This window comes from Quercus suber, unplaced genomic scaffold (genome assembly GCF_002906115.3).
Source record: "Quercus suber isolate HL8 unplaced genomic scaffold, Cork oak 2.0 scaffold_776, whole genome shotgun sequence".
In the NCBI taxonomy this organism is placed as follows: Eukaryota; Viridiplantae; Streptophyta; class Magnoliopsida; order Fagales; family Fagaceae; genus Quercus; species Quercus suber.
The window spans coordinates 224,869-251,852 of NW_027070212.1; the positions used below are offsets into that span (position 1 = coordinate 224,869).

The following is a 26,984-nucleotide window of genomic DNA, read 5'->3' on the forward strand; positions in this document are numbered from 1 at the left end:
TTTATTTGGTATCTCTTTGCAAGGGGTGACTCTATTTGGGTAGCCTAGACTTGTGCTTGCTTGCTTATGGTTATATCTTTTTGGTCTGTCTTTATACCCAATTATTGCCTGTGGGTGGAGAAAGGTTTTGCAGCTTACGAGAGAAGTAAGGCATTTGGTGAAGCATAAAGTGAGGAATGGGGAAAATTTTTCTTATGGCATGCTGCTAGGCATACTGATGGCCCCCATTTGCAAAAATTACGGATTTTATGTGATTTATGATGCTGTAAGCGTTGAGTAAGGTCAACCATCTTGAGTTATTTTGAAAGGTCATTGGAACTGGCCTCTTGTTAGGTCTAATGACTTAATGGCATTTTAAGCTAAGCTGTCTGAAGTACCAATTGGGGAGGAAGATCAGGTGCAACGGTTGGCTGTTGCTCACTGTTGGTTTACTTGTAAGGACACTTGGCAAGTGATAAGAGAGAAGGGTTGAGGTTATTAGGCGACCATTTGTTTTTCACATGCCCTTTTTCTAGTAGGATTTGAATGGAAATCTAGAGGAAGTGCTTGTTCAATCAGCAAATTTGTTGCTGGTCGTATGAGCTTAATTGGCACATTAAAAAGCTTAAAGGAAGAGAGTGGCAGCATGTTATCTGCAAGATTGCTCTTGCAGCTATCATTTACCATATTTGGATTGACCGAGGTGCTAGAATTCATGGTGCGAAAAGTAAAGTCTGCTATTGAAAGTGTCAAAGTAGTTATGCAGGTTAGATATAAGCCATCTCTTCTTCTTTTTTTTTATAAGTAATTAACTTCATTGAAAATCAAAAATAGGGAAAAATATACAAGGCACGCAGGCAGTGTGCTAAAAGCCAAAGAAGAAAAAAAATAAACATGAATGAAAGTACAAAAATCCATCATATCAGGAAGAGAAATGAAATTAACCACACCCAAAGCATTTAACATTCAAACAAAGCCCGAAAGAAGAAGAGCTTCAACCCATGAATCAATCTTTCATCCCCCTCAAAAATACATGTGTTACTTTCCCTCCATATGACCCACATAAGACAATGAGGGATTATACTCCAACACACCTTAGTTTTGCAGATATAAGTTATCTCCGTGTAACAATATTAGAAAGACTTTACAAAATAGAATGTAACATAATCTGTGGAACATTTCATTTTTTATTTCGAGTAGTTGATAAGTGTTTTGTGGTTGCAGCTCTGCTGCTTGTGGTGTAGCTGTGGTCCTGGTTTTGTTCTGCAGCTTAGCTGCTTACAACAACAACCACCAAGCCATAGTCCCAAAATTCATTGGAGCTATAAATCCTCAACAAACTAGTCAAAGTTGATGGCATATATTTTTTTCCGTGTATGCCTGCTTGCCATTATAAATTTAGAAAAAAAAAAAAAAAAAAAATTCCACTGATTTCAAACATGTAAAAATTGCCTCTACTCATATCAAAGAGTAAGGTGCTGTTAAAATATTGATTAAATAATTAAATTCATCATTTTTTAATAGCATGTGGTCCTAAATTCGAACCCTGTCTACACGCATTATTTAAAATGTTAAAAATCACACATGTTGGGGTTCACTTAAGAAAGCATTAAAATATCGGTTATATGATTCAATTCATAATTTCCTAATAGGCTTTTGAGAAAATCAGTAATTTGATCAGTTCAGTTAAGGTATGTACCTCGGAGTTGTTGACGACACGAGATTTTTCTTGAAGGCTCATGTTATTGGTAGTAGCAGCAACGTAGAACCTAGGACTAAAACTGTCCTTTGGCAACACCGACAACAGTTTCATTACCATACATACAATACAAATAACAAATGTAATGAAACAGTTTCATTATATGAATGGGAATGAAGGTAGTAGCTGTAGCTTGTGAAATGGCTGACCTTAACCCAAAACTATGTCTATGAGGGTACATACTGGAGCTTTGGACTTGGAGCTATTAAGAGGTTTCACATTCTGGCATACATGATGCGAATCAATATAATGATGAACAAAGTAATTGTAACTTTCGAATCCCCTTTCTCCATTGTTAGAACCGGGAAGAACTTGGGCTGTGGCGTAGTGGAGGAAGAAGAAGAAGAGTTGTTCTGACGTTAGCTAGCTTTTCTTGTGAAGGTTGTTGATGGATTTGGGTTGGGTTAGGTGGGCGCATATTATTAAGACGTGGTCCACTTGCGTTTGGGCTCCCTATAAAGTGTCCGTTTGGTACCCCCAAAAAAACTCTGATTTTTTAATTTGCATTTCGTCAATAGTTTTAAAAATCAGTAGAGTTTAGGAACTGTTTTTGGTCCCAATTCTCGATATTTACCGATTTTAGGGGTTTTTATAGGACCGGATTGGTGCCTAGTTTCCTGTTGAACTAGCCAATCCAACATAGTTAACTATGATTGCTGCTTTTTTTCTTTTTCTATTTTGCCCCCCCCCCCCCCAAAAAAAAAAAAAGCTAAAGTTTTCTCTTTTATCACACATTTAACATAATATATATATATATATATATATAAGAGCACTACGAAGGGTCAAAATAACAGTGAGGCTGATTTTCAGTCATGTAAATATAACACATAGATGATATGGCATGTTAACTTAATTGGAATATACGAATAATTACAGTATAAGGTTCCCTCAAAAACTATGCAGAACAATACAAAGGCCACATTGCTCATTCATTATGAGATACTCATTCTGCTCAGCTTTTATTCAAGCAAAGCAGAACCCACCTTGTATATATATATATATATTTATAAAAAGGTTTTACTTGCCTATGCAAGGCCTGATCATCAGAGAGTTGCCTTTTGCTCAATACCTCAAACTGCAATAAAAATAAAATGTACTCAAAAGATGTGGCTTGTAAACATGGATTTGCATGCAAGCAAAAACCACATTCATATTTCTATAATAAGTGATGTGCATATTTAGCCCATAGGAAAAGATGAATATCCAACACAATAAACCAGGCTAACCTTGGAGGAGATTTAGTCTGATTGGTTGAAGCATTGGGCTCACAAAACTGTATCTCAATGGGCCAATGGATGAAATTTGTAGCGGCCACCTTGTTCCCATAAGTCCTGAATCAGCCGAACACCAACATTTTAGCTATGTTATTAGGCTCATAATCACAAGATGATCTTTAGGTACAATAACAATGAAAATCCATCCAATTTCACAATTACTGCAAAGCACACATTACCCAGGGAAAACAAGCAACAGTACTCAAAACAAAACATAAGCAGACAGAACAGAACTACGAAACAATGTCCCATGCTTGTCTCTATCAATTACTAAAGCTAGCAGAAAAGTATTGATAGCATTAAATACAATTCAGTTTAAACAAGTTGACAGGTTGCATATATGGCACATTTTCTGGTTCCTATCTTCAAGTGAAGCCAAATACAGACATAATTATGGTTCACTTTATTCTTAGGCTCTAACTGGAAGGCTATCCCGGTCTACTTTGCTGGAGGCTCACAAGCTTATATCATATAGGATCTGATATAGAGAAAGCACTGTGTCTGTTGTAGGTGTGCTTGCATGCATTTGCTGCCAGTGATTATTTTTCTTTTTTCTACCTCATCTAAATTTCTCGTTTGTCTTTTTAAACTTATTCTTGACTCTTTGGTGTATCTCTTGTGTACTTCCCATGGGTTGTGACCCTTTTCTCTCATAATTAAATTTGTTTACTCATTAAGAAAAATAAACTGAATTTATACTCATGAATGTATGTAGATTTTTTTTTTATAGCCTGGTAGAGAAGTATACCATCAACAATACCACCTGTATCCTAAGACTCCCATGTAGCATAGATAACTATATAGTGAGCTTGACAATACCAAAAATAGCATCTTATCTTCAAAGCAAGTAAAGGTGGACATACATCCTTAGCCTTATATCTTTAAACATTTAAACATCATATGGAATGGTGAATTCCTATATAATATATATATATTTTGAATGGTGAATTCCTATATAATATATAACTTACCTTCTTTTAAATCCTAAAGATGGTTTTGGTTGCTTAATGAGGCAGCCTTGTACCAAACCTAAAAGTTACTGAACAACAAATAAAGAATTTAGTAATTCTCCTATATTTTGAATTTCTTGATTCATAAACAGATTCTTCGAGTCATTCTTCTTAAATGTCCAAACAAAATTACTTAATTCCAGTCCATTCCTTTACCTTGCTTATACATTTCATTTCATTTCCTTTTGAACTCCCAAACGAAGATTGAAAGATGGGATCATAGTATAAAGCTCTCCAACAAATTTCTGAAATTCCAATTTTAACAAGAACTATAGTCTAGGACTTTATAAATTGTCCGAGAAACATATAGGTTTGCCTAATAGGATTTTCCTTGTCAAATTGCTAAACTAACTTCCATTTGGGATGGGGGGTGGGGGGAGGAATGGAATGGAACAATTGAAAGGGATTTTTAAGAACATTCCAACCATTTTCCTAATTGGGAGTTTATTAGGAAGGAATGGAATGATTAGGAGAGAATGCTCATTCCATCTCATTCCCTTCTAAACATTCCTTCTCAAAGTGGGAGGAACACTCAATCCTTTAATGAAATGGTAGTAAATTAACAATTTAATCCCTATTTTGAGACAAAAAAAAAATAAAAAGGCGTCGGGTATAATAATAAAACTATATATTTATTTTATTTCTGTTCCTTCTTTTAAAACTTCCAAATACACTATATTCCATTCTGTTCTTTTAAAAACCCCCAAACTTAGTGTTTACTGTGATCATTATACAGTACATAAAAACACAACAGCAAGAAAACAAATAAACAAAACAATAATCGAGAACCAATAAATTATAGAATAATATGCAATACACGAGGACAGATGAATCATTTAATCTAACTAGTGGAGATATGGAATGTCCATATGCAAGGGCAGATAGCAATAACCTGTGAATTGCTACGTCTCTCATGTAGTTCTTCCATCGATGGAAGCTGCAAGTTGGAGTTCAATAATTAAAACAGCAAGAAATGGGAAAATGTTTAATAAAAAAATGGAAAGCACATATTAGTTACCATTCTAATATGGAGCAGGTACAGAAGGCATTGCTACTTCCTGGTGTTCAAACCCTTCTTCTTTCTGTAAAATCAACTTAATCGAATGTTATATTTGCATGGCAACCAAAATGCATCATGATCAAAGTAAACACTGCCCAAACTCAACTCAGGAAAATTTCAATAACATGCAATTAATTGGAATACAATGTTTCCCTTCTGTAGCGCATCTACTCTTCGGGCAGCAAAGCGTTTCCCATCACGTACTCGTTGAACCTGATATATAATTGGAACTACAAAGACATATTTACATGCGTACCATTAACAACTTTCTCACTAATTTTAATCCATGAAAGGGATAATGGATTAGGGTACCAGAAATTTATAGCATTGTGCAAAATTTAAAGTTATAGTTCCTGTAGCAGAATTGCGGAACAGCATATACTTCAACATTGCATGAACCCCACAACATATTGAATCAACAATTTGACATGAAAAAGTCAAGCACAAAACTATTTCAAAGCCATAATTTGTTCGAACTTTTACTTCTTTATGCAGTCACTAAAAGAGTAGTAAAAATGAAGAATATTTTGGGTATTTTACACAGACAACAACAGGCTCAGAGACAAGAAAGCTTAAACATAAAAAGAAATATTGAAACAGGGTCTAGACTTTTGTTACAGAGCCTACTTGGGACATCCAATCACTTTTTTAGTCTGTCAAAATAAACACGGGAAAATCAGCCAAGCAGTTTCCGAAATCACCCCTTCATCAAACCCATCTATTAACGCAATCGGGGATCTGTTTGGCACAAAATATTGGGCTTGAAGACCAAGGGCTAAGATAAGCATTAAAGCACTCTCCACTCCCCACTCTCTCTGCTCATTACCTCTTAGGCTTGACATACACGGGCCAACTAGTATATTTGTATTTCCCACTGAAGAGCTTTGGGCCTCCGAAGGCCTTAGGCCCAACCCCATATCAGCTCGAGGTGTTTGATTAATCCCCCGTGCATCCCATTTGGAACTAATACCTCCACCTTTGACACGATCCCATGATACATAACTCGATTTTGTTAAAATCGAGTTTAAAAAACAATGATGCCAACCTAAATAATTTCAAAACAGGAACATATTGCTATTATTTTTACAAGATATGAGCAAAAGTCCAATATCCCCTGTGATAAGGGTATGTTGCATGGGAAGAATTTTCATCAGCTGCCTTTCTTGAGGAATTGTTTCACGAAAATGGAGACAAACCGGAATAACATCCTGTCTAGATTATTGGTTGAGTGGAAAAGGGAAATATGAAGTTGGTTCTATCCCTTCATTCATCTGTGTAATATGTAAATTCCCATGAAAAATGGACAACTTTTGTATAATTTGTGATTGAATGTAATTGTTATTTGTTAAGATATTTTCTTGGATAAATCGTTCTCTTAATAGATGAAAAATTGTTAATACCCATGCAAGAACTTAAGAGCAAAGTTAATAGATTTCAAGAGAAGTTGTGATACTTAGAAGTTGGCAAATGCGATGACTACTTTAATATATAGAGAGGACAAAGATTGTGGTGATGTTCTAATGGACTGATTTGACACTACAGTAATTTTTTTTTATCAGATTTGATGAGATTCCACTTGCTCTTTTCATATATATTCATGTGAAGGTTTTATTATGTTGGCTAATAATTTGGAATGTAAAGTTTTGGAGAGTAAATGTAGTAAAAGTTAAGATGTTTGATGCGATTCCGAAGACTTTGGCTAATGTGAAACATGTACCTGAACTTGGGGAAAATCCTATTTCTTTTAGGTTGATTCTATTATTTGGGTTATGGATATTTTGCATGAGCGGATTTATGAAAACTAGTAAAAGAGTTTTATTTTAGTGCTCATCTAGTATATCTTATTTTGCAATTTTTTTTTTTTTAAATAGACTATTTGAAAAAATTTACCTAAAATAAAAGTAGAGTTTCAAAAGGCTATATTTTGATAAAGTTTTATTTTAAAGCACACTCTCAAACTAGCACTTGACAGTAAAAAAGAGAAGGAAAAAAAAAAGTGACAAAATATGGCTATAGACTTCGTCGTAGCCTAAGGCTAGAAGGAGATTTTACTAAAATAAGTATTAAAATGAAACATATAGATATACTATACACCAGTATATGACAAATGACATGTGTTCATTTACTAAATCACACTTAGATAATTGTATACAACGAATTTAATCAAATAAACATGTGCTCCCAATGTCTTAAAGTTTTGGACCCAATGTCTTAAAGTTTTGGACCCAATGTCTTAATCAACTTTTCTTACTTGCATCAACTTGGGGACTATATGTATGTCTCATTCGTATTCTAAGTCTTGTATCATTTCATTATCTTGGACTTAGAAATAAAATGAGCTATATCAATTTTTCAAAATTCATGTTTTCCCTTATGCTTAAAGCCCAATTACATTATTCACATATCTCGCACTCTCTCCTTCCCTCATTTAGATCCAAGCCCAATTTCATTTCTTTCTTTCCTTTTCTTTTCTCTTTTTATTTCTTTAGGCTTAGAATCCAATTACAAGTCACTCATCTCGCTCTCTCATCCTCATTTGGGCTTAAGCATAGGTTATACATGAATTTTGCAAGGTTAGTTCACATCTTGTGCTCTATTAGACCTTATGAAAAAGGTCTCATCAAACAATTTAAACACAAAAATCAATGCCCTATTTATAATGCAAGCCAAACATATTTTGGAAAATTTCTTTTTTCTTGAAAAACTTATTTCAACTTGTATTTAAAATGGGCCATGACATTTAGAAGTCCACATCTTTTCTTTTCTTTTCTTTTTCTTTTTGGATTTTTAATTATTTATTTATTTCTTTTGAAAAAAGGGTGACCAAATTTTATCTCAACATATCAAAACCTTTTATTTGTGCAATTACAAAGCTCATCTTGAATGTTCACTCTCCTCCCTCGTGAGGGCTTGCCCCTAATTTCAAAAGTTTGATCCATTTTTATCTTTCATTCTCAAATGGGCCTTGCCCCTAATTCAAAGAGTTTGGTCAATTGGTTCGAAAAGATTTCCTCTTTTAATGCTCATTGGACGCTTAGTAAGCTACCCATATCTTTGGGTTTTAGGGTTTCAAAACTTTCCCAAAGTATGGATGGGTTCAACTTTTTTCAATAAAGCCTATAACACACTCATGATCTTGGGCTCTCTTGTTTTTGAAAAAGATTTTTGAATTTCGATCCAAAACCTAGGGTATGTTATGACTTTTATGGCTCAATGTCTTTCTCGAAAATCTATGGTATACTCATGATCTTGGGCTCTCTTGATTTGAATTTTTTTTTGAATGGGGCCAAAACTTAGGGCATAATTTTTTTTTTTTCATTTTTTTTTCTATTGAAAACTTCTCTTTTTTTTTTTTTTCTTTTTTTTTTTTTGAAAATTCCTTAAAAAATCATTTACAAAAGATTTTTTTTAAAAAAAAATTATTCTCCTAGAAAAACTTTTCTTTGCAAAATATTTCTTTTCTTATACTCTTGTTATAATAGTTCTATTACAAAAAAAATTTATGTTGCAATAAATTATTGCAACGATTTATTTTGTTAAAATAACCTAATTTAAAAATTATTAAAATGTTGTTGAAGAGCTTAAGGCAAATCCCAAGAATAACAAACTAAACCCCAACAGCAAAGGCCATCTTCTTCCCAACTTTGTGCAGATGAAGAACGATGGTACGGCTACAACAGCAGCTAAGCTGAAGATAGATGAGAGGTAACCTTCTATTAAACTACTATAATATGCATAGCAGTTATTCATCCTTATTTTCATCATTGTGTAGTGGAGTTCATGGAGAAACGACATAAAGAACACGAGCATACTCACAATATATATATATATATATATTGTTGTAATACTTCTATTGCAAAAAAATTTATGTTGCAATAAATTATTGCAACAATTTATTTTGTTTCAATAACCTAATTTAAAAATTATTAAAATGTTGTTGAAGAGCTTAAGGCAGATCCTAGGAATAACGAACTAAACCCTAACAGCAAAGGCCATCTTTTTCCCAACTTTGTGCAGATAAAGAGCGATGGTACTGCTACAACAGTAGCCGAGCTAAAGATAGATGAGAGGTAACCTTCTATTAAACTGCTATAATATGCACAGTAGTTATCCACCCACTTCTTCATCATTGTGTAGGGGAGTTCACGGAAGAACAACTTAAAGAACCCAGGCATACTCACAAAAGCTAGCATCAATCACGGATTCCAGCTCCTTCCTGCACGCCATGGTCTTTATCTCCTCACTGTCAGTCACCGAGGGCCCTCTTGCTGATAAAGCTGTCATCACCTTACCCTTCTCATTGCAGATCATAGCACCTAGACCTGAGCAGTTTAAGCCTGGAAAAGTAGCAGCATCAAAGTTCAATTTAAACATTGATCTTGGAGGAGGTTGCCACACCTAGGAACCCGTATTTATCACTGGTATTTGCGGTAGGTCCTGGGCTTGCCAAAACTCATCTAGATAATCAGTAGCCTTTCTATTCAGCCACGTCAAATCCTTTAGCTTCCCTCCATGATTCAAAACATTCTTTTGGTTCCAAATTAGCCAAGCTTGAACCAAAAATAATTCAAACTCAATCTTGGGCAATATGCTCAATAATTCTTGAAATAATTGCACTACATCGTGCTGTTCAAGAATATATTTCTGCAATTTGACTGAACTATCCACCCAGATGTCTTGTGCCACCCCACATTCCCATAACACATGTATCCCTGATTTGGCACACCTGGTAGTCAACAAGCACTTATCATCCTCAATAATCTTCCTCCTTGCAAGATTGTCACAGGTGGGTAATATGTTTTGGCAAGCTCTCCATCCAAAGATTTTTATTTTATTTGGCACATGAAGCATCCAAAATTTTTGCCACAGCTGACCTCCAATCGGACCAGAAGGGCTTTCAGCTCTGTTCTCAAGTTGCATGACCCATTTTGCCACATAATATCACGTTTTAACTCAGTATACTTTCTTCCTATGATGTAACCATACAATGGTATCTGAGCATTGTTTGTGGCTAAGAGATACACGTAAAATAGCTTTAGTATCTTCCTTATGAAACACAGAGTTGATGTAGTCACGCCTCCACCATTTCAAGTTTGGATCAATAAGATCAGCTACACGCCACTCCCATTCCTCCTCACTTGGTGGAAGTATCACTTCGTTCGTTGGATAATTAGGAATCCATTTATTTGTGAGAACTTTAATGGCTGATCCATCACCCTCCCGCCAACAACATCCATCAGTTAAGATTGGTTTGGCTGCCATAATACTTTTCCACACGTATGAGTTATTTAATGAGTTTGAGTTATCCAAAAATTCAGTCCGTGGGAAGTACCGAGCTTTGAAACACTGGTACATTAGAGACTCTCTATTTTGTATAAGTCTTCATCCTTGCTTCGCTAACATATCTAGATTAAAAGTTCTTAAGTCACGAAATCCCATTCCTCCCCTCTTCATAGGCTCAATCAGCTTGTTCCAACTTCTCCAATAAATCTTACGTTCATCCTCGACTTGATCCCACTAAAATCTTGCACATAAAGCATCAAGTTCATCACATAGCTTTATAGGTAATTAAAACACACCCATTGTATAGGTCGATATTGACTGAGCCACAACTTTAATTAATACTTCCTTCCCAACTCTAGACAGCATCATACCCTTCCATCCTTGAAGTTTCTTTCACACCCAGTCTTTGAGATAAGAAAATGAATGGTATTTTGCCTTTCCAATCACAGTTGGCAGTCCCAAATATATTTCAAAGCAATCTACCTCCTTCACTTCAGCTTGTCTTTGATCCAACTCTTATTCTTAGCTGATGTATTGCTACTAAAAAACACCAAGGATTTTTCCAAGTTAATACTTTGACCCGAGGTAGCAGCATATACTTTCAAAATTTTGGTCACCTCTTTAATATTATGCTGGTTGGCTTGGAAGAAAAGCAGTGAGTCATCTGTAAAAATTAAGTTAGAGATCATTGGTGTTCTCCTACAAATGGAAACCCCATGAATGTGCCCATCTATTTCCGCCATTACTAATAATGAAGTGCAGCCCTTTGTACATAATAGAAATAGATAAGGTGAGAGAGAATCTCCTTGACGAATTCACCTAGATGGAGTAATATGACCATAGGGTTTACCATTAACGAGAATAGAAAAAGAGGATTTAGTAACACATCCCATCACCCTATTCACCCAAATCTCCGGAAAACCCAACGTAGTCATAATACCATGTAAGAAATCCCATTTAACTCAGTCATAGGCCTTACTGATGTTTAACTTAAGTGCCAATGCACTATTCTTTCCCTTATTAAGCCAATGCATAGAATGCAGGGTCTCATAAGCCACCATAAAGTTATCCATAATAAGACAACCCAGAACAAAAGCACTCTGAGTAGGAGAGATTAAAAATCAAAAGTTTAAAAACTACGGATAAAATGTAAAAATCAAAAGTTTTTTTCTTTTTTCTTTTTTGTGTGTATGCCAAATGGGCACTTTATAGAGAGCCCAAATACAAGTTGGCAAGATTTGAATAATATGTGCCCACGTAACCTAACGGCCCAACCCAAATCCCTCAATGACCATCAGAAAAGTGAGCTAACGTCACCCTTAGACTAAGATCTAAATAATATTCACCCACCTAACCTAATGGGTCCAACCCAAATCTCTCAATGACCTTCACCAGAAAATCTAGCTAAAGTTATTTCAAATAGAAATGTAGAGGATCCAAGTCTATGTATATCTTGAAGAAGAAAAAAACTTTCCATGAGAGAGCATGTGTACACATCACTTACCCATATGGATTTTGTATACATTTGTTATCTCGTAATTTCAGATGGCTTATTTGGTAAATATAAATATGAAACAAATATATAATTTTTATGTTAAATGTGTGACAAAAAGAGAAAACTTTAGGTTATTTTCATAGTGATTCTCTTACATTGCCAAATTGCTATTTTTAGCACCACAAACAACAAAAACCAAGCTACATCAATGGTGCTATCGTTAAAAATTTTAACAAACTTGTTACAATAAACTACCATCTTTGGCAATCAATTGTAGCAACAAAGTGATTAAAAAAAAACATTTTTTCATTCGTCTCTTCTCTCATTAAAAATCTCTCTCTCTCTCTCTCCCCTATCTTTTTTTCTCTGCAGCACCTCCATTTTCTCCCACTCAACTGAACCAAAGCCTTTCTTTGTTTAACTCTTGCCTTTAAGTTTGTTGAGACCGTTTGTTTGGGTTCGTGGTGGTGGGTTGTTGTTAGGGTGGATCGGTGTAGGTCATTGTTGGGGTGGGTTCGTTGGTCTGTGTTGGTGGTGGGGCGTTGAAATTGGGTTGTGGCTGTAATTGGGTTGTTAGCTATGGTTGTGGATGTGGATGGTGGTGGTTGGGATTGGTGGTTAGTGGTGGTGTGGCTGTGTTGGTGGTGATGGTAGTGGATTTTGGCTATGGTGGTGGGTTCTGTTGATTTTGGCTATAGGTTTTGTGTGTTTGATTGTGGCAGTGAGTTGATGGTGATGGGTTGTGGTTGCCACGATGGTGGTAATGGCAAGTGGAGGTGGTTGTGACTGGTTGCTAAAGTTTTTGTGGTTGTGGACACAAGGGGGGAGTTGCCACCTAGTTTTTGCAGTGGTCTAGGAACCATATATATAGCGTCTCTTCGAGGAAGGACTATTGATCTTACTGCCAAAGTATAGGTTAGGAGTTTAGGTACGTTCTTAGGAAGGTGTTAGACACCTAAGATCGCCCAACCCTAAGATTGGCCTCTCATCATTGTGTCTTATGTCTTAAACCTGTTGAAAACTAACTCAACACTTATATTCTAGACTCACACACACACGCACACACACACAACATGACACCTTTATCCCTTAACAAGCATACTTATCTATCCACAAAGTAAAAGAGAGCCAAACACACAAAAGAAACCCATTCATCTAGCATGTGAAAACCCTATCATACATCTAAAGCAACAACTTGATCATGGCAGCAAGACATTAATATATTACAAACCCTAATCATACATCTAAGCATACTCCATCATATCATCAAAATAAACCATAATACAAATGAATGAACATTTTTAATGCATGAATTACCTTTTACTTACCTTGAAGTAACACAGCACCTATGACACTTATGCATGGACATGTGAATAAATGGCATGACATTAAAGTAAGAAACAAACATAAAAACCCTAATTTAAACATGTTAAAGACAAAAAGCGTATAAGACAGAGGCACAAATACATATAAGCATATGAAAAGGACTTTAAAAAAAGACAAAGCATGTGAAACAAACGAGCCAAACAACAAGAAATTTGGATTAAGGTTTCTAGGTAAGTGCTTACGTGCACAACACGTACGCAAGATTAAACTTGCATACGCATGCTTATAGCATGCGTGCATGAGACTTGTTCAAAACCCTAACCTAGAAACGAACAAGGCAAAAAGCATAACATGAACTAAAACCCTAATTCTAATAAGCAAACATGCATTTCAAACATACAAAAACTTAAACCTAACCTAGAAAAGTATGTTAAAACATAATCTAACAACAAACAAAACAAACAGGAGGATTTAAAGGAAGATAATAAAAGAAAGGGAAAAGAGAAGTTTAAAAGAATACCTCACACAAAAAGCTTTCCAAGCTTGATTTTGATCATTCATCTCAGTCAAGTCTATTCACAAACTAATAAGAAAGTGATTAGTAACGTTAAACTAAAAGGATTGGGGCCAGAAAAAGTCCTAATCAAAGAAAATTAACTTGAGGATGTTTTGTGAAAAACTTCCTTTTAATTCACTATTTTCTAGTGAATCTTAGGTTTTTCTCGTAAGATTTTTGTGCGTTTTGAAAATGTACAATGTAAAGATTTATATAGTGGAAAAATGGGATTTGGAGTGGCTCCCAAATGATGCTGGATTCATTCCAAACCTCAGTCATTATTGCAGAAAACTTGTCTTTGAACGGTTTTAGACCCCTTAAAACAACCAGATTAACTCAGTTAATTGGCCAAGTGATTAACTTAGTTAATTTCAGCAATTCTAGGTTATCATAAACACACAATCGTATCAAAAGTATAATGATATGATGACCTAGGAAACCATACGGTAAAAATCTGGGGAGGATTTGACCTAGTTATCCTCAAAGTAAACCTGAATCCATTATGCGAAAGAATCGAAGTTCATACAAAAGGACTTACAAGCTCCTCGCTTGACTTCCTAATGCTACCCACTAGTAGAACTTACTGACACGACCACGTGCAAGCTCCGAATTCACGGACTCCTTCTTTCTTGGATTCTCCAATCAGCTACAAGCACCCACGCTTGATAATCTTTAAGCTTCAATGGTAGCAACCGAGTTGATCATCAAGATGTTGAAGTAATCTCTACATTGAAAACCCTAAGTTTTGTGTAAAGGAAAGCTCCTCTAGATCTCACAAGAGATTTACACAAAACAGCAAAGCATGAGCAACAACTCAACTGGAGCAACTCTAAAAACGTGGATATGGTTTTTCTTTATATACCTAGGGTAAAAACAGAAAACCCAAAACGTTTAATGAGCTAGGGCTGAGCTGGAATATTCTGCAGAAAAATATTTTGCCTGAGATTCAATCGATTGAGTCTTTTCTTCGATTGATCGAGCCAGGCCAAAATGCACCAATGCATCTGCAGCCACTCGATTCCAACTTTACATGAAAGACCCAACTTTGAGCAAGTCTAAATAAGACTAAACAACCTATTTTGATCATGGTTTGCCAACAATATAAATTAGAGTTCTAAATACATAAAATCCTAAATCTTTAGAACCTAACAAATTCCCCTTTTGGCAATCCGTGACAAAACACAAATACTAAGCTCAAAGTTTACAATTTTAAAAAACCCTTTACAAAAATAATGCTCATAAACCAAAATTCAATCCTAACTACTATCCATCAGTTGCAAGTGTAGACAGCAGCTCAATTGAATCATCCTGTTTATTCTTGAAATACTCAACAAATGCATAAACGCATGTGTGACAGAAAATAGTATATAAACAGGTATAACATTCTTGTATGATTCACATAACACACAATAAAGACATATATCAAATGAATAACTCATAGAATATAAATCAATAAATAGTGAATCCAAAACAACAAGAATAAAAAAAAAAACATGTATATCAATCAATGTTACTCCCCTTAACATGAATATCCCAAAAAAAAAAATGATATACAAGGTGAAGCGCGTAAATACAATCTAACAGCTCCACAAGCTCCTCAAAACAACAAAAAACTCTCCCTAACAACAAAACTCTCCTCGACAAATACTCTCCCTAACTACAAAACTCTCCTCGACAAATACTACTCCCCCTTTTTGTGATGGAATGCCAAAGGGCAATCACAATCCATCATCAAAAGGAGGTGGTGAGGGAGACCGAAGATGTGCCAGATCAGCTCGCAGCGCATGAATCTCATCAACCAAGTCCACAAAAATCTGACCATGAGTCACCTGAACGGTCAGGATAGTCTCCAAAGTACGACGGATATCAAAGTCATCCGATGGAGGTGGAGGAACAACAGCAGCAGCAGCATCAAGATCAGAAACAGCCTCACCAGAAGGACCTGTAGAAGAAGAGGGAGGAGGTGCGGACCCAGAAGGTGAAGACCTAGGGTGTTTAGAGTCAGCTCGAAGATGAGCAGCCCTCTGTCTAAGAAAAGACGCACCTAAAAGACCAATGACATGCACAGGCTCAGAGGAGGGAAAACCACTAAGATCAAGATAAAGAAGAATCCTATGAATAAAAATAGGATGAACCAGGGCATGAGAGGAAGATGAACTCCTATACACTTCGTTCAAAGAACGAAGAAACAAATGAGGAAAACTGATAGGAGCATCAGTAACTAGAACATACAAAAATACACACATCTCGAGAGGAATGGTGTGCAGATGAGAAATGGGCCAAAAGCAGTGACACGCTATCCTAAAGAAAAGATAGTGAAGCTTAGAAAGCTCAGTAGTGGTGATCCTAGGATCAGAACCTCACTGGATAGATGACCCAGTGATGTAAGAAATGACATCACTCAAAACGGGAGACTCATCATAAGGGTAGATAGGATGCTAGACCAAAGGTACCTCTAGAGCATCAGCCATTACGGTAGGAGTAATGGTGTACTCTACGCCTCGTATCCAACTCTTTACTAAATTGTTGGAATCATAGATGCGGATCGAGATGTTCGAGTAGAACTCTCGAATCAAGGTAGCAGGTGGAGGAGGATTAGAAATATCCACCAAGGCTAGCCAGCCCCTACGCTCTAAGTTTGCCCTAATGGCAGGATCCAACTCATCTAGAATGACAGAACGCTTAGACCATATCTTACACTTAAGGTTCAGCTTCTCAATGATCTCCTGGTTTTTTCACTCGGAAATTTCTCACAGTCAAAGTACGGGAGGGAAGGAGTAGGTGAAGGGATAGACCTACGAGCCCTAGTTTTCCTAAGCATGATGCTAAGGAAAGGACAGAGACATAGAGAAAACCAAAAGAGAAACAAATAAAAACCAAGGGCAAATTGCAAGTTAGCACCAAAAATTAAAAAAACTATATGATGCATGAACAGTTAAAATGCCATGATGCATGTACTAATGCAATAAAACTAAGCTCAATTTATGTTCAATTTAACAAAATTGGCTTAAGCATGGAGTTTCTAACAAAAACCCAAAATTGAAAAACCACTTGTTAAGATTTTGAAGCACATTGATGAATTAAGCATTACAGAATACAATCCATAGATGATAATGCCTAATTACATCCAATTAACAAGCCAATTTTATCAAATTCAACCTAATTGAACAAAATCTCCAATTCGGAACAAATATAAACCCTAGAATTTCCAATTTTCCATAAAACCCAAAATTGATCAAATTAAACTATCAAGAACATATTTATAGCTTGTCTCCATAAAAACCCATTGATCAATTGCACAAAATTGGGTTTAAAACATCAAAAATCCCAAAAAGAAAGAGGTCCAAAATTATGAGATAAAATGCATGAAAAATGCAAATAAACTCAAAAATGAGGGACAAAAGGGACTTGCCGGCTTGAGGAAAGAGAATTCTTGCAAAAATTTTGGAGGAAAACGACAAAAAATCGCTAAAGATCCTTGCCTAGTCAGAGAGAGAAAAGAAAGTTTGAAAAAGTCTTTTGAAAAAGAAGAGGAATCAGTCAAAGAGTACTGTTTAAAAACCTGATTCACGACTTTCGATTGATTGAAAATTACATTCGATCGATCGAATCACTCCGAAAGTTTTAAAAAGGATTTTAAATATTTTCGATCGATCGAAAAACAGAATGAATCGATGAAACAGGCAATGAATCATAGTATTTTGAGAAAAATTTCAGTTTTGAAAAACTCAAACCAATTTTTGAAAATAACTCCTGGAAGCATTAAAAACAATGAAACACAATGCATGAGTATGAGATGAAATGGAATACTTTTTCAAAAACCCAAATTTATAATCCCAAATTCTCCGAGGTAAAATGTCAACCGGTTCTTCCTTTAAATTCACAAGAAAAAAAAATGTTTTGCATAATACTCAAGGTATTTTTCAAACTTGGTTAGTCAGACCAAAAACACACATAATAACATGTACAGTGTTTAGCAAAGAGTAACTTGTGTAGTGTGTGCAAACTAGCAAAAACTTGAGATACATGTGAGGTGATATGTGAATAGAAATCAATCACAAAATCTACAAAATTCATTACATAGAATTTAAAAGAGACTATCACCTAAAGAGTTACATCCTATAACTCCCACATCTCCTAAAACAAAAGTTTGCAATCATATAAGTTTCTTATATTTTTGCCTCATTATTATGTGAGATGGCATCAAGCCTAATAATACACACCAATTTTAATTATGTGAGATGGCATTAAGCCTAATAGTACACACCAATTTTAAGCATTAAGCAATTAAGGTGAGGCATCACCTTATGTTCTTTTTGTGCATGTGCTACACTTTCTCGAGTACAAAATCTTATGATATGCACTAAGATGNAAAGAGAAAACAAATAAATCCTAGAATGAAATGCATGAATGTTATGCAATGCAAATCCTAGAAAAAAAAAAAAAAAAAAACACAAAACCAAAGAACAATGGTCACAAAAAATAGAGTAATGAAGCACAAGGACCAAGAAAGCCAAAAGAGACTAGGGACATCGAAGCACACCAATTACTTGACGAAGTGTCTTAAACTTACTTCCATTAAGAGGTTGGTGAAGATGTCAGCGTTTTGACATTCAGTAGGGATATACCCAAGAACAACAATTTTCTTTTCAACCAAATCCCTAATGAAGTGATATCTAAGTTCAATGTATTTGGTCTTAGAATGCTGAACAAGATTCTTAGATATATCTATAGCACTAGAATTATCGTAATAGACAACCATGGTGTCTTGAGGAATCCCATAACCACTTAAAAGCTTTTTCATTTAAAGGAGCTGAGAACAACAACTCCTAGCAGCAATATATTCTGCCTCAGCAGTGGATAAAGAAACAGAATTTTGCTTCTTACTCATCCAAGCCATAAGATTAGCTCCAACATAAAAACACCCCCAGTGGTGCTTTTTTTGTCATCAGCATTCCCAGCCCAATCAGAATCAGAAAAACCAGCAAGAGACAATATAGACCTTTTGCTATAAAATAATCCATAATCACAAGTTCCACTTATATACTTTATAATTCTCTTAACAGCATTTAAATGAGAAACCTTAGGATTAGACTAAAATCTAGAGCAGACACCAACACTAAAAGAGATATTAGGCTGACTAGCAGTCAAACACAAAAGACATCCAATCATGCTTCTATACAAAGTAACATCAACAGACTCACCTAAAGGATCAATTGTTAATTTTGCATTAGCAGCCATCGGTGTTCTAGCATGAGCAGCCTTGTCCAATCCAAATCTTTTGACTAGATTTCTTGCATATTTAGCTTGATTGATGTAGATTATTGACTCCATTTGCTTTACCTGCAACCCTAAAAAGTAAGTCAGTTCACTAACCATGCTAATTTCAAATATCACCTTCATTTCATCTGTAAAAGAATGAGCAAGAGAATTATCAGTAGCACCAAAAACAATGTTATCAACATAAATTTGAGCTACAACAAAACCAGTCTTATCCTTTCTTATGAAGAGAGTTGTATCTGCAGATCCCCTTTTGAATCCATGCTCAGTGAAATATGCAGTTAATCTATCATACCAAGCCCTAGGAGCTTGTTTCAAACCATAGAGGGCTTTCTTCAACTTGTAGACATCATTCGGTTTGTGAGGATCAATAAAGCCCTTAGGTTGTTCAACATATACCTCTTCTTGTAGCATCCCATTCAAGAAAGCACTCTTGACATCCATTTGATACAACTTGAAATTTAGATGACTTGCTATGGCCAACAGTATCCGAATGGATTCTAACCTTGCTACTGGTGCAAAAGTCTCATCAAAATCAATTCCTTCCACTTGTATGTACCCTTGTGCAGCAAGTCTTGATTTATTTCTGATCATAGTGCTATGTTCATCTGACTTGTTCTTAAAGATCCATTTAGTTCCAATCACATTTACACTCTTCGGCCTAGGAACTAATTCCCACACATCATTTCGAACGAATTGATGAAGTTCTTCATGCATGGAATTTACCCAATCAGCATCTTGAAGTGCTTCATCCACTTTCTTTGGTTCAAATTGGGACAGATAACATGAGTGAGTAATCACATTCAGGGCTTTTGATCTCAATCTCATGTTATCATTCAGACTACCCAATATATTTGTGGGAGGATGGTTCAATCTCACTCTAGAGGATGGACCTTTAACTAGAGATGTGGTGGTACCTTTCTGTTCAGATGGAGGACTGAGCTCACTTTGTACCTGTCGAGTGTCATGAACCGGAGTGGATGGTTTTGAACTTGATGGTACTGAGACTGTATCATTCAACAGCAACAGCTCTTCCTCACTATGTTTCCCCACATACTCAGCAGGAAGTGAATCATCAACTTCTAGAGACTTATCTTGAACGGGAGCAGTGCTTTTTGAAAGTGCTTCTGAACACACTTCATCATTTATCACAACATTTGAAGATTCCATGACTGTTTTGGTTCTCAGATTGTACACTCTATAAGCTCTACTAGTGAAAGAGTATCCTAGAAAGTTTCTTTTATCACTTTTTGCATTGACTTTTTCTAGGTTCTCTCTATCACATAGAATGTAACAGTCACTACCAAATATCCTGAAATATTTGACAACAGGTTTCTTCCCTCTCCAAAGTTCATAGGGAGTTTTCTTGGAGTTGGGTCTAAAATACACCCGATTGAGTGTATGGCAAGTAGTGTTGATTGCTTCTCCCTAGAAAGATTTTGGCAACTTTTTGCTGTGTAGCATAACCCGCGCCATCTCCTGAAAAACCTTGTTTTTCCTTTCCACAATCCCATTCTGTTGAGGTGTCTTGGGCGATGAGAACTCTTGATGAGTGCCTTGATTATTGCAGAAAGTAGCCAGCTTGGTATTCTCAAATTCTCTTCCATGATCACTGCTGATTTTGGCTATCACAGTATCTTTCTCAACTTGCAATTTCTTGCACAGATGTATCATCTTCTCAAGAGCCTCATCTTTATCTTTCAAAAGTACAACCCAAGTATATCTAGTAAAGTCATCCACAACAACTAGAATATATTTCTTTCCATCTAAACTTTGAACTCTGGCAGGACCCATGAGATCAGTGTGTAATAACTCTAAAGGTCTTGAAGTTTGAACACTAGTCACAGACGGATGCTTGGATTTTACTTGTTTACCTATTTGACATGGTCTACAAAAGCACTTATCTATCTTCTCAAACTTAGGTAAACTGATAACTGCCTCACATTTGGAAATCTTCTCTAACTGGTTATGACTGGCATGCCCCAACCGTTGATGCCACAAATCAATTTGATTAATCTTTGCACTAAAGCACTTGTTATTTACACTTGGTGTTATGCCATAATAGTTGTCAGCTGTCCTTACACAGGGGCGGCTCCAGGATTTTTGTCTAGGGGGGTCAATATGAAACATAAATTATATAATACTTAAAACAAAAGAGATTTGAATATATCAATATCTCAAAAAAAAAAAAAAATGAAATTCTACAATTGTCTTCTACGAGGTTTCATATTTTGAAACCGTTGCATGATAGATTCATTATCAATCCTACGAACTATATTTTTTTCAATGTATATAGTCAAACAATCATTCAACTACTGATCTCCTATTTGATTAAGTAAATCATTCTTGATATATTTCATTGCTAAAAAACTTCTTTCCACTGTTGCGGCCTACGGGGTTTCCTTATTACAAATTTATCCATAGTACTAGCAAAAGGACAAAAAATAAACTATAAATTCATTTGACATATTTTTTTTCTAATACAATAAATATATTAATTATTGTTGTTAAGTGATTTTTTTGCAATTCTATAATTTATAAGTTTACAATTTTTTTAAATATTTTATATTTTTATTGTCTTTAATATTAATGTATTGACCAAGTCACATAAGTAGCAATCCCTCACAACTCACAACTTAGATTCAACAAAATTAAAAAAACTACTCACAAGTTACCAATTAGTCAAATAGTCAAAGTAATAACTCAACTTTATATCAAATCATCAAAACACTCACAGCAACTCTGCAACGCGCCAACACCCAACAGTAAAGAAACTCAAACCCAAGTACTCAACAACAATAAAACACTATAAACTAATAAAAGTAATAAGTCCTATAAATCTATAACCCACTAACCCCACAAGCCCACATACAGTCACACACATGGTCAGACTTTAGAGACTCAAAACTCAAGTCTCAAAAACAAATATCAGAAGTTCAAAACACGGTTCTAATGCCACAGCTCCCACAGACAGTCACACACACGGTCCAAGATTCAAAAAATCAACCAAAAAAAAAAAAAAAAAATCAAAAGATTACACCACACAGGGGCGGCGGTACAAAACACTATAAACACATTCACACAAATAGCATATCAAAACACTATAAACACACTCTCACAGTGAAAGAAAGAGAGAAAGAGAGAGCCAAAATACCAAATCAAGCGGCGCAGAAGGCAGACCAAGCGGTGGCAGTGGCAGATTTTGTGTGTGAAGCAGAGGCAACCTTTTTCCTTTCTGTTTGGAGAGTGAAGAAGGATAATGAGAGATTTTAGAGGTTAGGCCGTTACAAATTCTTAGGTTTTATTTGACTTTTTTTTTTTTAATGATTTTTCAAAATTAGATTTATGGGCTTTTTATTTCTAAGATTAAAGACCAAAATTTTCTTTTGGACTTCTATTTTTTTAGAGTTTAAGTTGGGCTTTAAAAAAATAAAGGGGTCAGATTGATGGTAAAGGGGGTGCAAATTTGTATTGCAGGGGGTTTAAAATAATTTTTTTTAAAAAAATTATATATATATAAAAATTTTCAGGTCAAGGGGTTCATTTGAACCCCCTAACTATAATGTGCTGCCGCCCCTGTCCTTACACCAACACACGTACAGTCACCTCCTCCATCAAGTATCTCACATTCATACTTGTGAAAAGAACATTTAATCCATTGTCGCAAATCTGACTTATGCTGAGTAAATTAGTCTTCAATCCATCAACATACCAAACATCTTCAAACACTGGCAATCTTGGAATGTCCACAGTTCCAATGCCTCTGATTACAGATTTGCTTCCATCTCTAAAAGTGACTGTCCCAATCTTTCCTTCAAAGAGAGTTTTGAATAAACCTTTGTTTCCTATCATATGCCTGGAACAACTACTATCCAAATACCAAAGACAAGAATCACGTGCCTTTAAGGCGGTTAAAGCAGTACAACATACATAATTCTTATTACATATGATTATACCAAGATACTCAAGGAAAGATTTAACAAACATAACAAAGGGCAAAGACCACAAGTAGACAAGTTGACATATAAGCAAAAAGATTTGCCAAGATTCCATGACAACAGGGGTCAAGGATCAGCTCAAAAATCAAAAGATCTCAAACAAGAGAGCTACCAGCTCTATTACCACTTGAACGGTTTTAGACCCCTTAAACTAACCAGATTAATCTAGTTAATTAACCAAGTGATTAACTTAGTCAAATTATGCAAATCTAGGTTATCACAATCAAACAATCATATCAAGAATATAAAGCAGCGAAAAAATAAATAACACAAGATATGATGACCTAGGAAACCACACGGTAAAAACCTGGGGATGGTTTGACCTAGCTATCCTCAAGGTAAACTTGAATCCACTATCTTGAAAGAATTGAAATTTATACAAAAGGACTTACAAGCTCCCCGCTTGACTTCCTAATGCTACCCACCAGTAGAACTTACTGACACGACCACATGCAAGCTCCGAATTCACGAACTCCTTCTTTTTTGGATTCTCCACAAGATACAAGCACCCACGCTTGTTATTCTTTAAGCTCCAATGGCAGTAACTGAGTTAATCATCAAGATGTTGAAATAATCTCTACCTTGAAAACACTAAGTTTATGTGAAGGAAAGCTCCTCAATGATCTCACAAGAGATTCACATAAACCGCAAAGTATGAGCAATAATACACCTAGAGTAACTCTCAAAAATGTGGCTAGGGTTTTGTTTTTATACCTAGGGCAAAAACAGAAAACCCAAAGCATTTAATGAGATAGGGTTGAGTTGGAAATTCTACAGAAAAACATTTTGGCCGACTTTTGATTGATCGAGTCTAACTTTCGATCGATCAAGCCAGGTCGAAATGCACCAATGCATCTGCAGCATCTTGATTCCAACTTTACATAAATTAAACAACTTTGAGCAAGTCTAAACAGGACTAAACATATTGTTTTGATCATGGTTTGCTAACATTACACATTAGAGTTCTAAATACATCAAATCCTAAGTCTTTAGAACCTAACAACTCACATTAGCATAGTTTATCTACTAATACAACATATGTACAATGGATTATATGAAACGTACCATTAGCTTCCTCTCCCACCACTCATTAGTTGCAGCTATTCTCCCTTTGGCTGCGTACCATCTCAATCCAGTTTCACTTCCCTTCAACTTATTCCAAAGTACCCAATCTTTCTTCAGTGCATCCCACTTATGCTTATACTTCACCCTAGCATATTCTTTTCCTGTTTTCTTTTCAAAAGTTGTTATAATATTCTCCCAACCCTTTTCAAAAGTATTGAGATTTACTTTGATCTAGGAAAAAAATTGAATTTATAGCAGTGACCTTTAAACAATAACATTTTTTTCAACTTATTCTATTTTTTTCAAGGAAAAAAAACCCATTGCCGCCAACTCTCAAAGCAAATTCCAAAACTAAATTTAATTTACTAAACCAAGAACTAAAAACCAAACCCAAATCTCTAGTATTAACTAAACATAGTTTACGTTGAAATAACTTGTTAAACCAACATGTAGAAACCAAATCTATAGGAAAGATTCAAGGAAAAGAATGAAGAATAAGTTTACCTGAGATTTGGAAGCAGACCCAGTAACAAAGAACGACAAAAATTGAAGCAGAAGAGCAGAGCACCAAAGGCGGAGGTGATACGTGGGAAATTGGTGAAGAAGGATTGTTGAGAAAGAACATAGAACCGGAATATATACTAGTATTTGGGGGACAAAACAGATTTTTGGATGAAAAAAAAGCACGGTCGATAATTGATATTGAATCACGTGAATTGAAAAAGCTCTAAAATTTTGCCTTTTAAAACCGTTGATTTGGTGAGATTTGTAAGCGCAATCTAGTTAAAATTGCTCTAACAAACGTTTACCTTTATTGTGTCCAGATCCTTAATGAGCATTTTCCTCTTCAATAATGCCTATCCAAACGGGTTCCAAGTATACCTTGAACCCATATCATATACATATAAAAGTGTGAGAGAAAGAGAGATAAAGAAGTAAAGATTAAGAACGCCTTTTTTTTTTTTTTTTAAAATCCAACAAGTCCAAGAAATAAGTATCACAAGTCCAACAAGTTCAAGAAATTAAAAAGCTACAAAATAAATCTCACAAGTCTAAGAAATTAAAAAGGCTAAGAAATTACAAAATGTCTTATCCTCCACAAACCAACAAATTAAAAAGGCTAAGAAATTACAAAAAGGCTAAAAAGGCTTAGAATAATTACAAACCAACAAATTAATCCAACAAGTCTAAGAAATTAAAAAAGACTACTAAATTAATACAAAATGTCTAATCCTCCACAATTGTGACACAACTCCCATGCTCTTCATTAGTCTCCCCATCATCAAGAATTGATTGAAGTGGACAATCTCCAGACAGAGTTGAAGAACCTACAACAATGAGCTGAATTGGATAATAAACAACTAAAATGAAAGAATTTAAACCATTCAGTTTATGACAGATTGGCTACTAGGACCAAAGTTAAAAACACAATTCAGAATAAAGCTTTGTGTTGTATTTGGAAGCTTCCATACAGTGTTTTCACAAGTTGAATCTTGTAGAGTAGCTTGCCGTCTAAGGATGATGTCTGCAACAACCTGTTTGTAATGTGTTCTGTTTCCAACTTTCTCTTGATTGAATAATTTCTTATTCATAAAAAAATAATAGGAAATAAAATAAAATCATGAGAATGTTTAACATGTGATTTCCATATATAAAAATGGAGATTTCATATAGAAAAAGAGTAGCAATGGAAAAACAACTGTAAGAGCTAGTATTCTGTATTAAGATAACAAAGAAGTCCTAGTTGGCCAAAGGGTTGACATCCATTTGCAGTCTTTGGATCCTATTGAAAGTGTCCACCAAAAATAAAAAAAGAGTCCACCAATATAATAATAATAGTAATAATAAAAAGCCACCTTTCTGTGTAGTTGTGGTGCAAATACCATGGCTCGAAAAAGGCTTTCCTCTTCAAAGTAATGCTTAAAAGTTCTAATTGTAAGCTAAATCTATTTCATTTAGTTCTTATAATGCAATGTGTGTATATTTATATCCATAGTTGTTCACAATTAGATTCACTCTTATAAAATTTCATAGCATTGCCCCATCACTTCCAAAATTCATAGCATAAAAAAAAAAATTAAAAAAATCAGATGCAGTTTGAACTTCATAAAACTATTCACATCATAAAATTAACATAAAACTAATCGAATTACTCCAAATCAGATGCAGTTTGAACTTCATAAAATTAAAAAAAAAAAGAAAAAAAAAAAAGAAAAAAGAATCACAACATGAAACTATTTACATCAACTTGAACCAACCGAATTACTCCAAATATTTCTAAATATTTCAACCTTATTGTTCTTATGAAGTTTGAAGTGAGCGGATGCAGAGTGTAGACTGAGAAACCGATCCACTTTACTGAATGAACTCATCATACCAAACAATGAAATAAAAACAAGGAAAAATAGAACCAATTTTTGGGACCTAGACAGCAACAGATAAGTGAAAAACAGCTAAAGAAGAAATTAACATACCAAACGGTGAGAGACAAAACCCACCAATCCTTACCCAAATGTGCTCTTGTGCGTGGCTGAGGCGAGAGATTGAGGGTTGAGGTGAGGGGCTGAGGCGTGAGTGACAGAGAGATTGAAATGAGATCAGATTATGAGAGGCGGATGGGTTAGGATATTAGGGTTTACAACTTTATATATATATATATATATATATATGGGGTTTTTTTTGTAATTTCAAGGTAACCGGGTCTTAACCGGGTCGGGTTTCGGGCCGGGTTTTGATAAAATCCGAACCCGACCCGAATCCGCTTCGGGTTTTCAAAAAAAACCCATACCCGACCCTATTCTTTATCGGGCCGGGTAAAATCCGACCCATTAGGGTCGGGTTGGGCCGGGTATCCACGGGTCGGATTTAAATTGCCATCCCTAATCGAGCCAGGCTGAAA

General features: G+C 35.3%; 2 long non-coding RNA genes across 3 annotated transcripts; both read right to left on the reverse strand.

Moving 5' to 3' along the window:
* Nucleotides 1–2,565: 2,565 nt before the first annotated feature.
* Nucleotides 2,566–5,641, reverse strand: LOC112033237 (uncharacterized). Its single transcript, XR_002885184.2, has 4 exons — nt 5,041–5,641; nt 4,915–4,959; nt 2,965–3,069; nt 2,566–2,813 (listed from the first exon to the last, which is right to left on the reverse strand). It is a non-coding gene; the product is annotated as an uncharacterized LOC112033237 (long non-coding RNA).
* A 19,475-nt stretch (nt 5,642–25,116) lies between these two features.
* LOC112033239 (uncharacterized) lies at nt 25,117–26,711 on the reverse strand. 2 transcript variants are annotated; one of them, XR_002885185.2, is made up of 3 exons: nt 26,594–26,711; nt 25,558–25,668; nt 25,117–25,413 (listed from the first exon to the last, which is right to left on the reverse strand). It is a non-coding gene; the product is annotated as an uncharacterized LOC112033239 (long non-coding RNA). The 2 variants fall into 2 exon arrangements; XR_010626491.1 differs by having other exon boundaries at nt 25,558–26,711.
* Between the last annotated feature and the right edge of the window lie 273 nt (nt 26,712–26,984).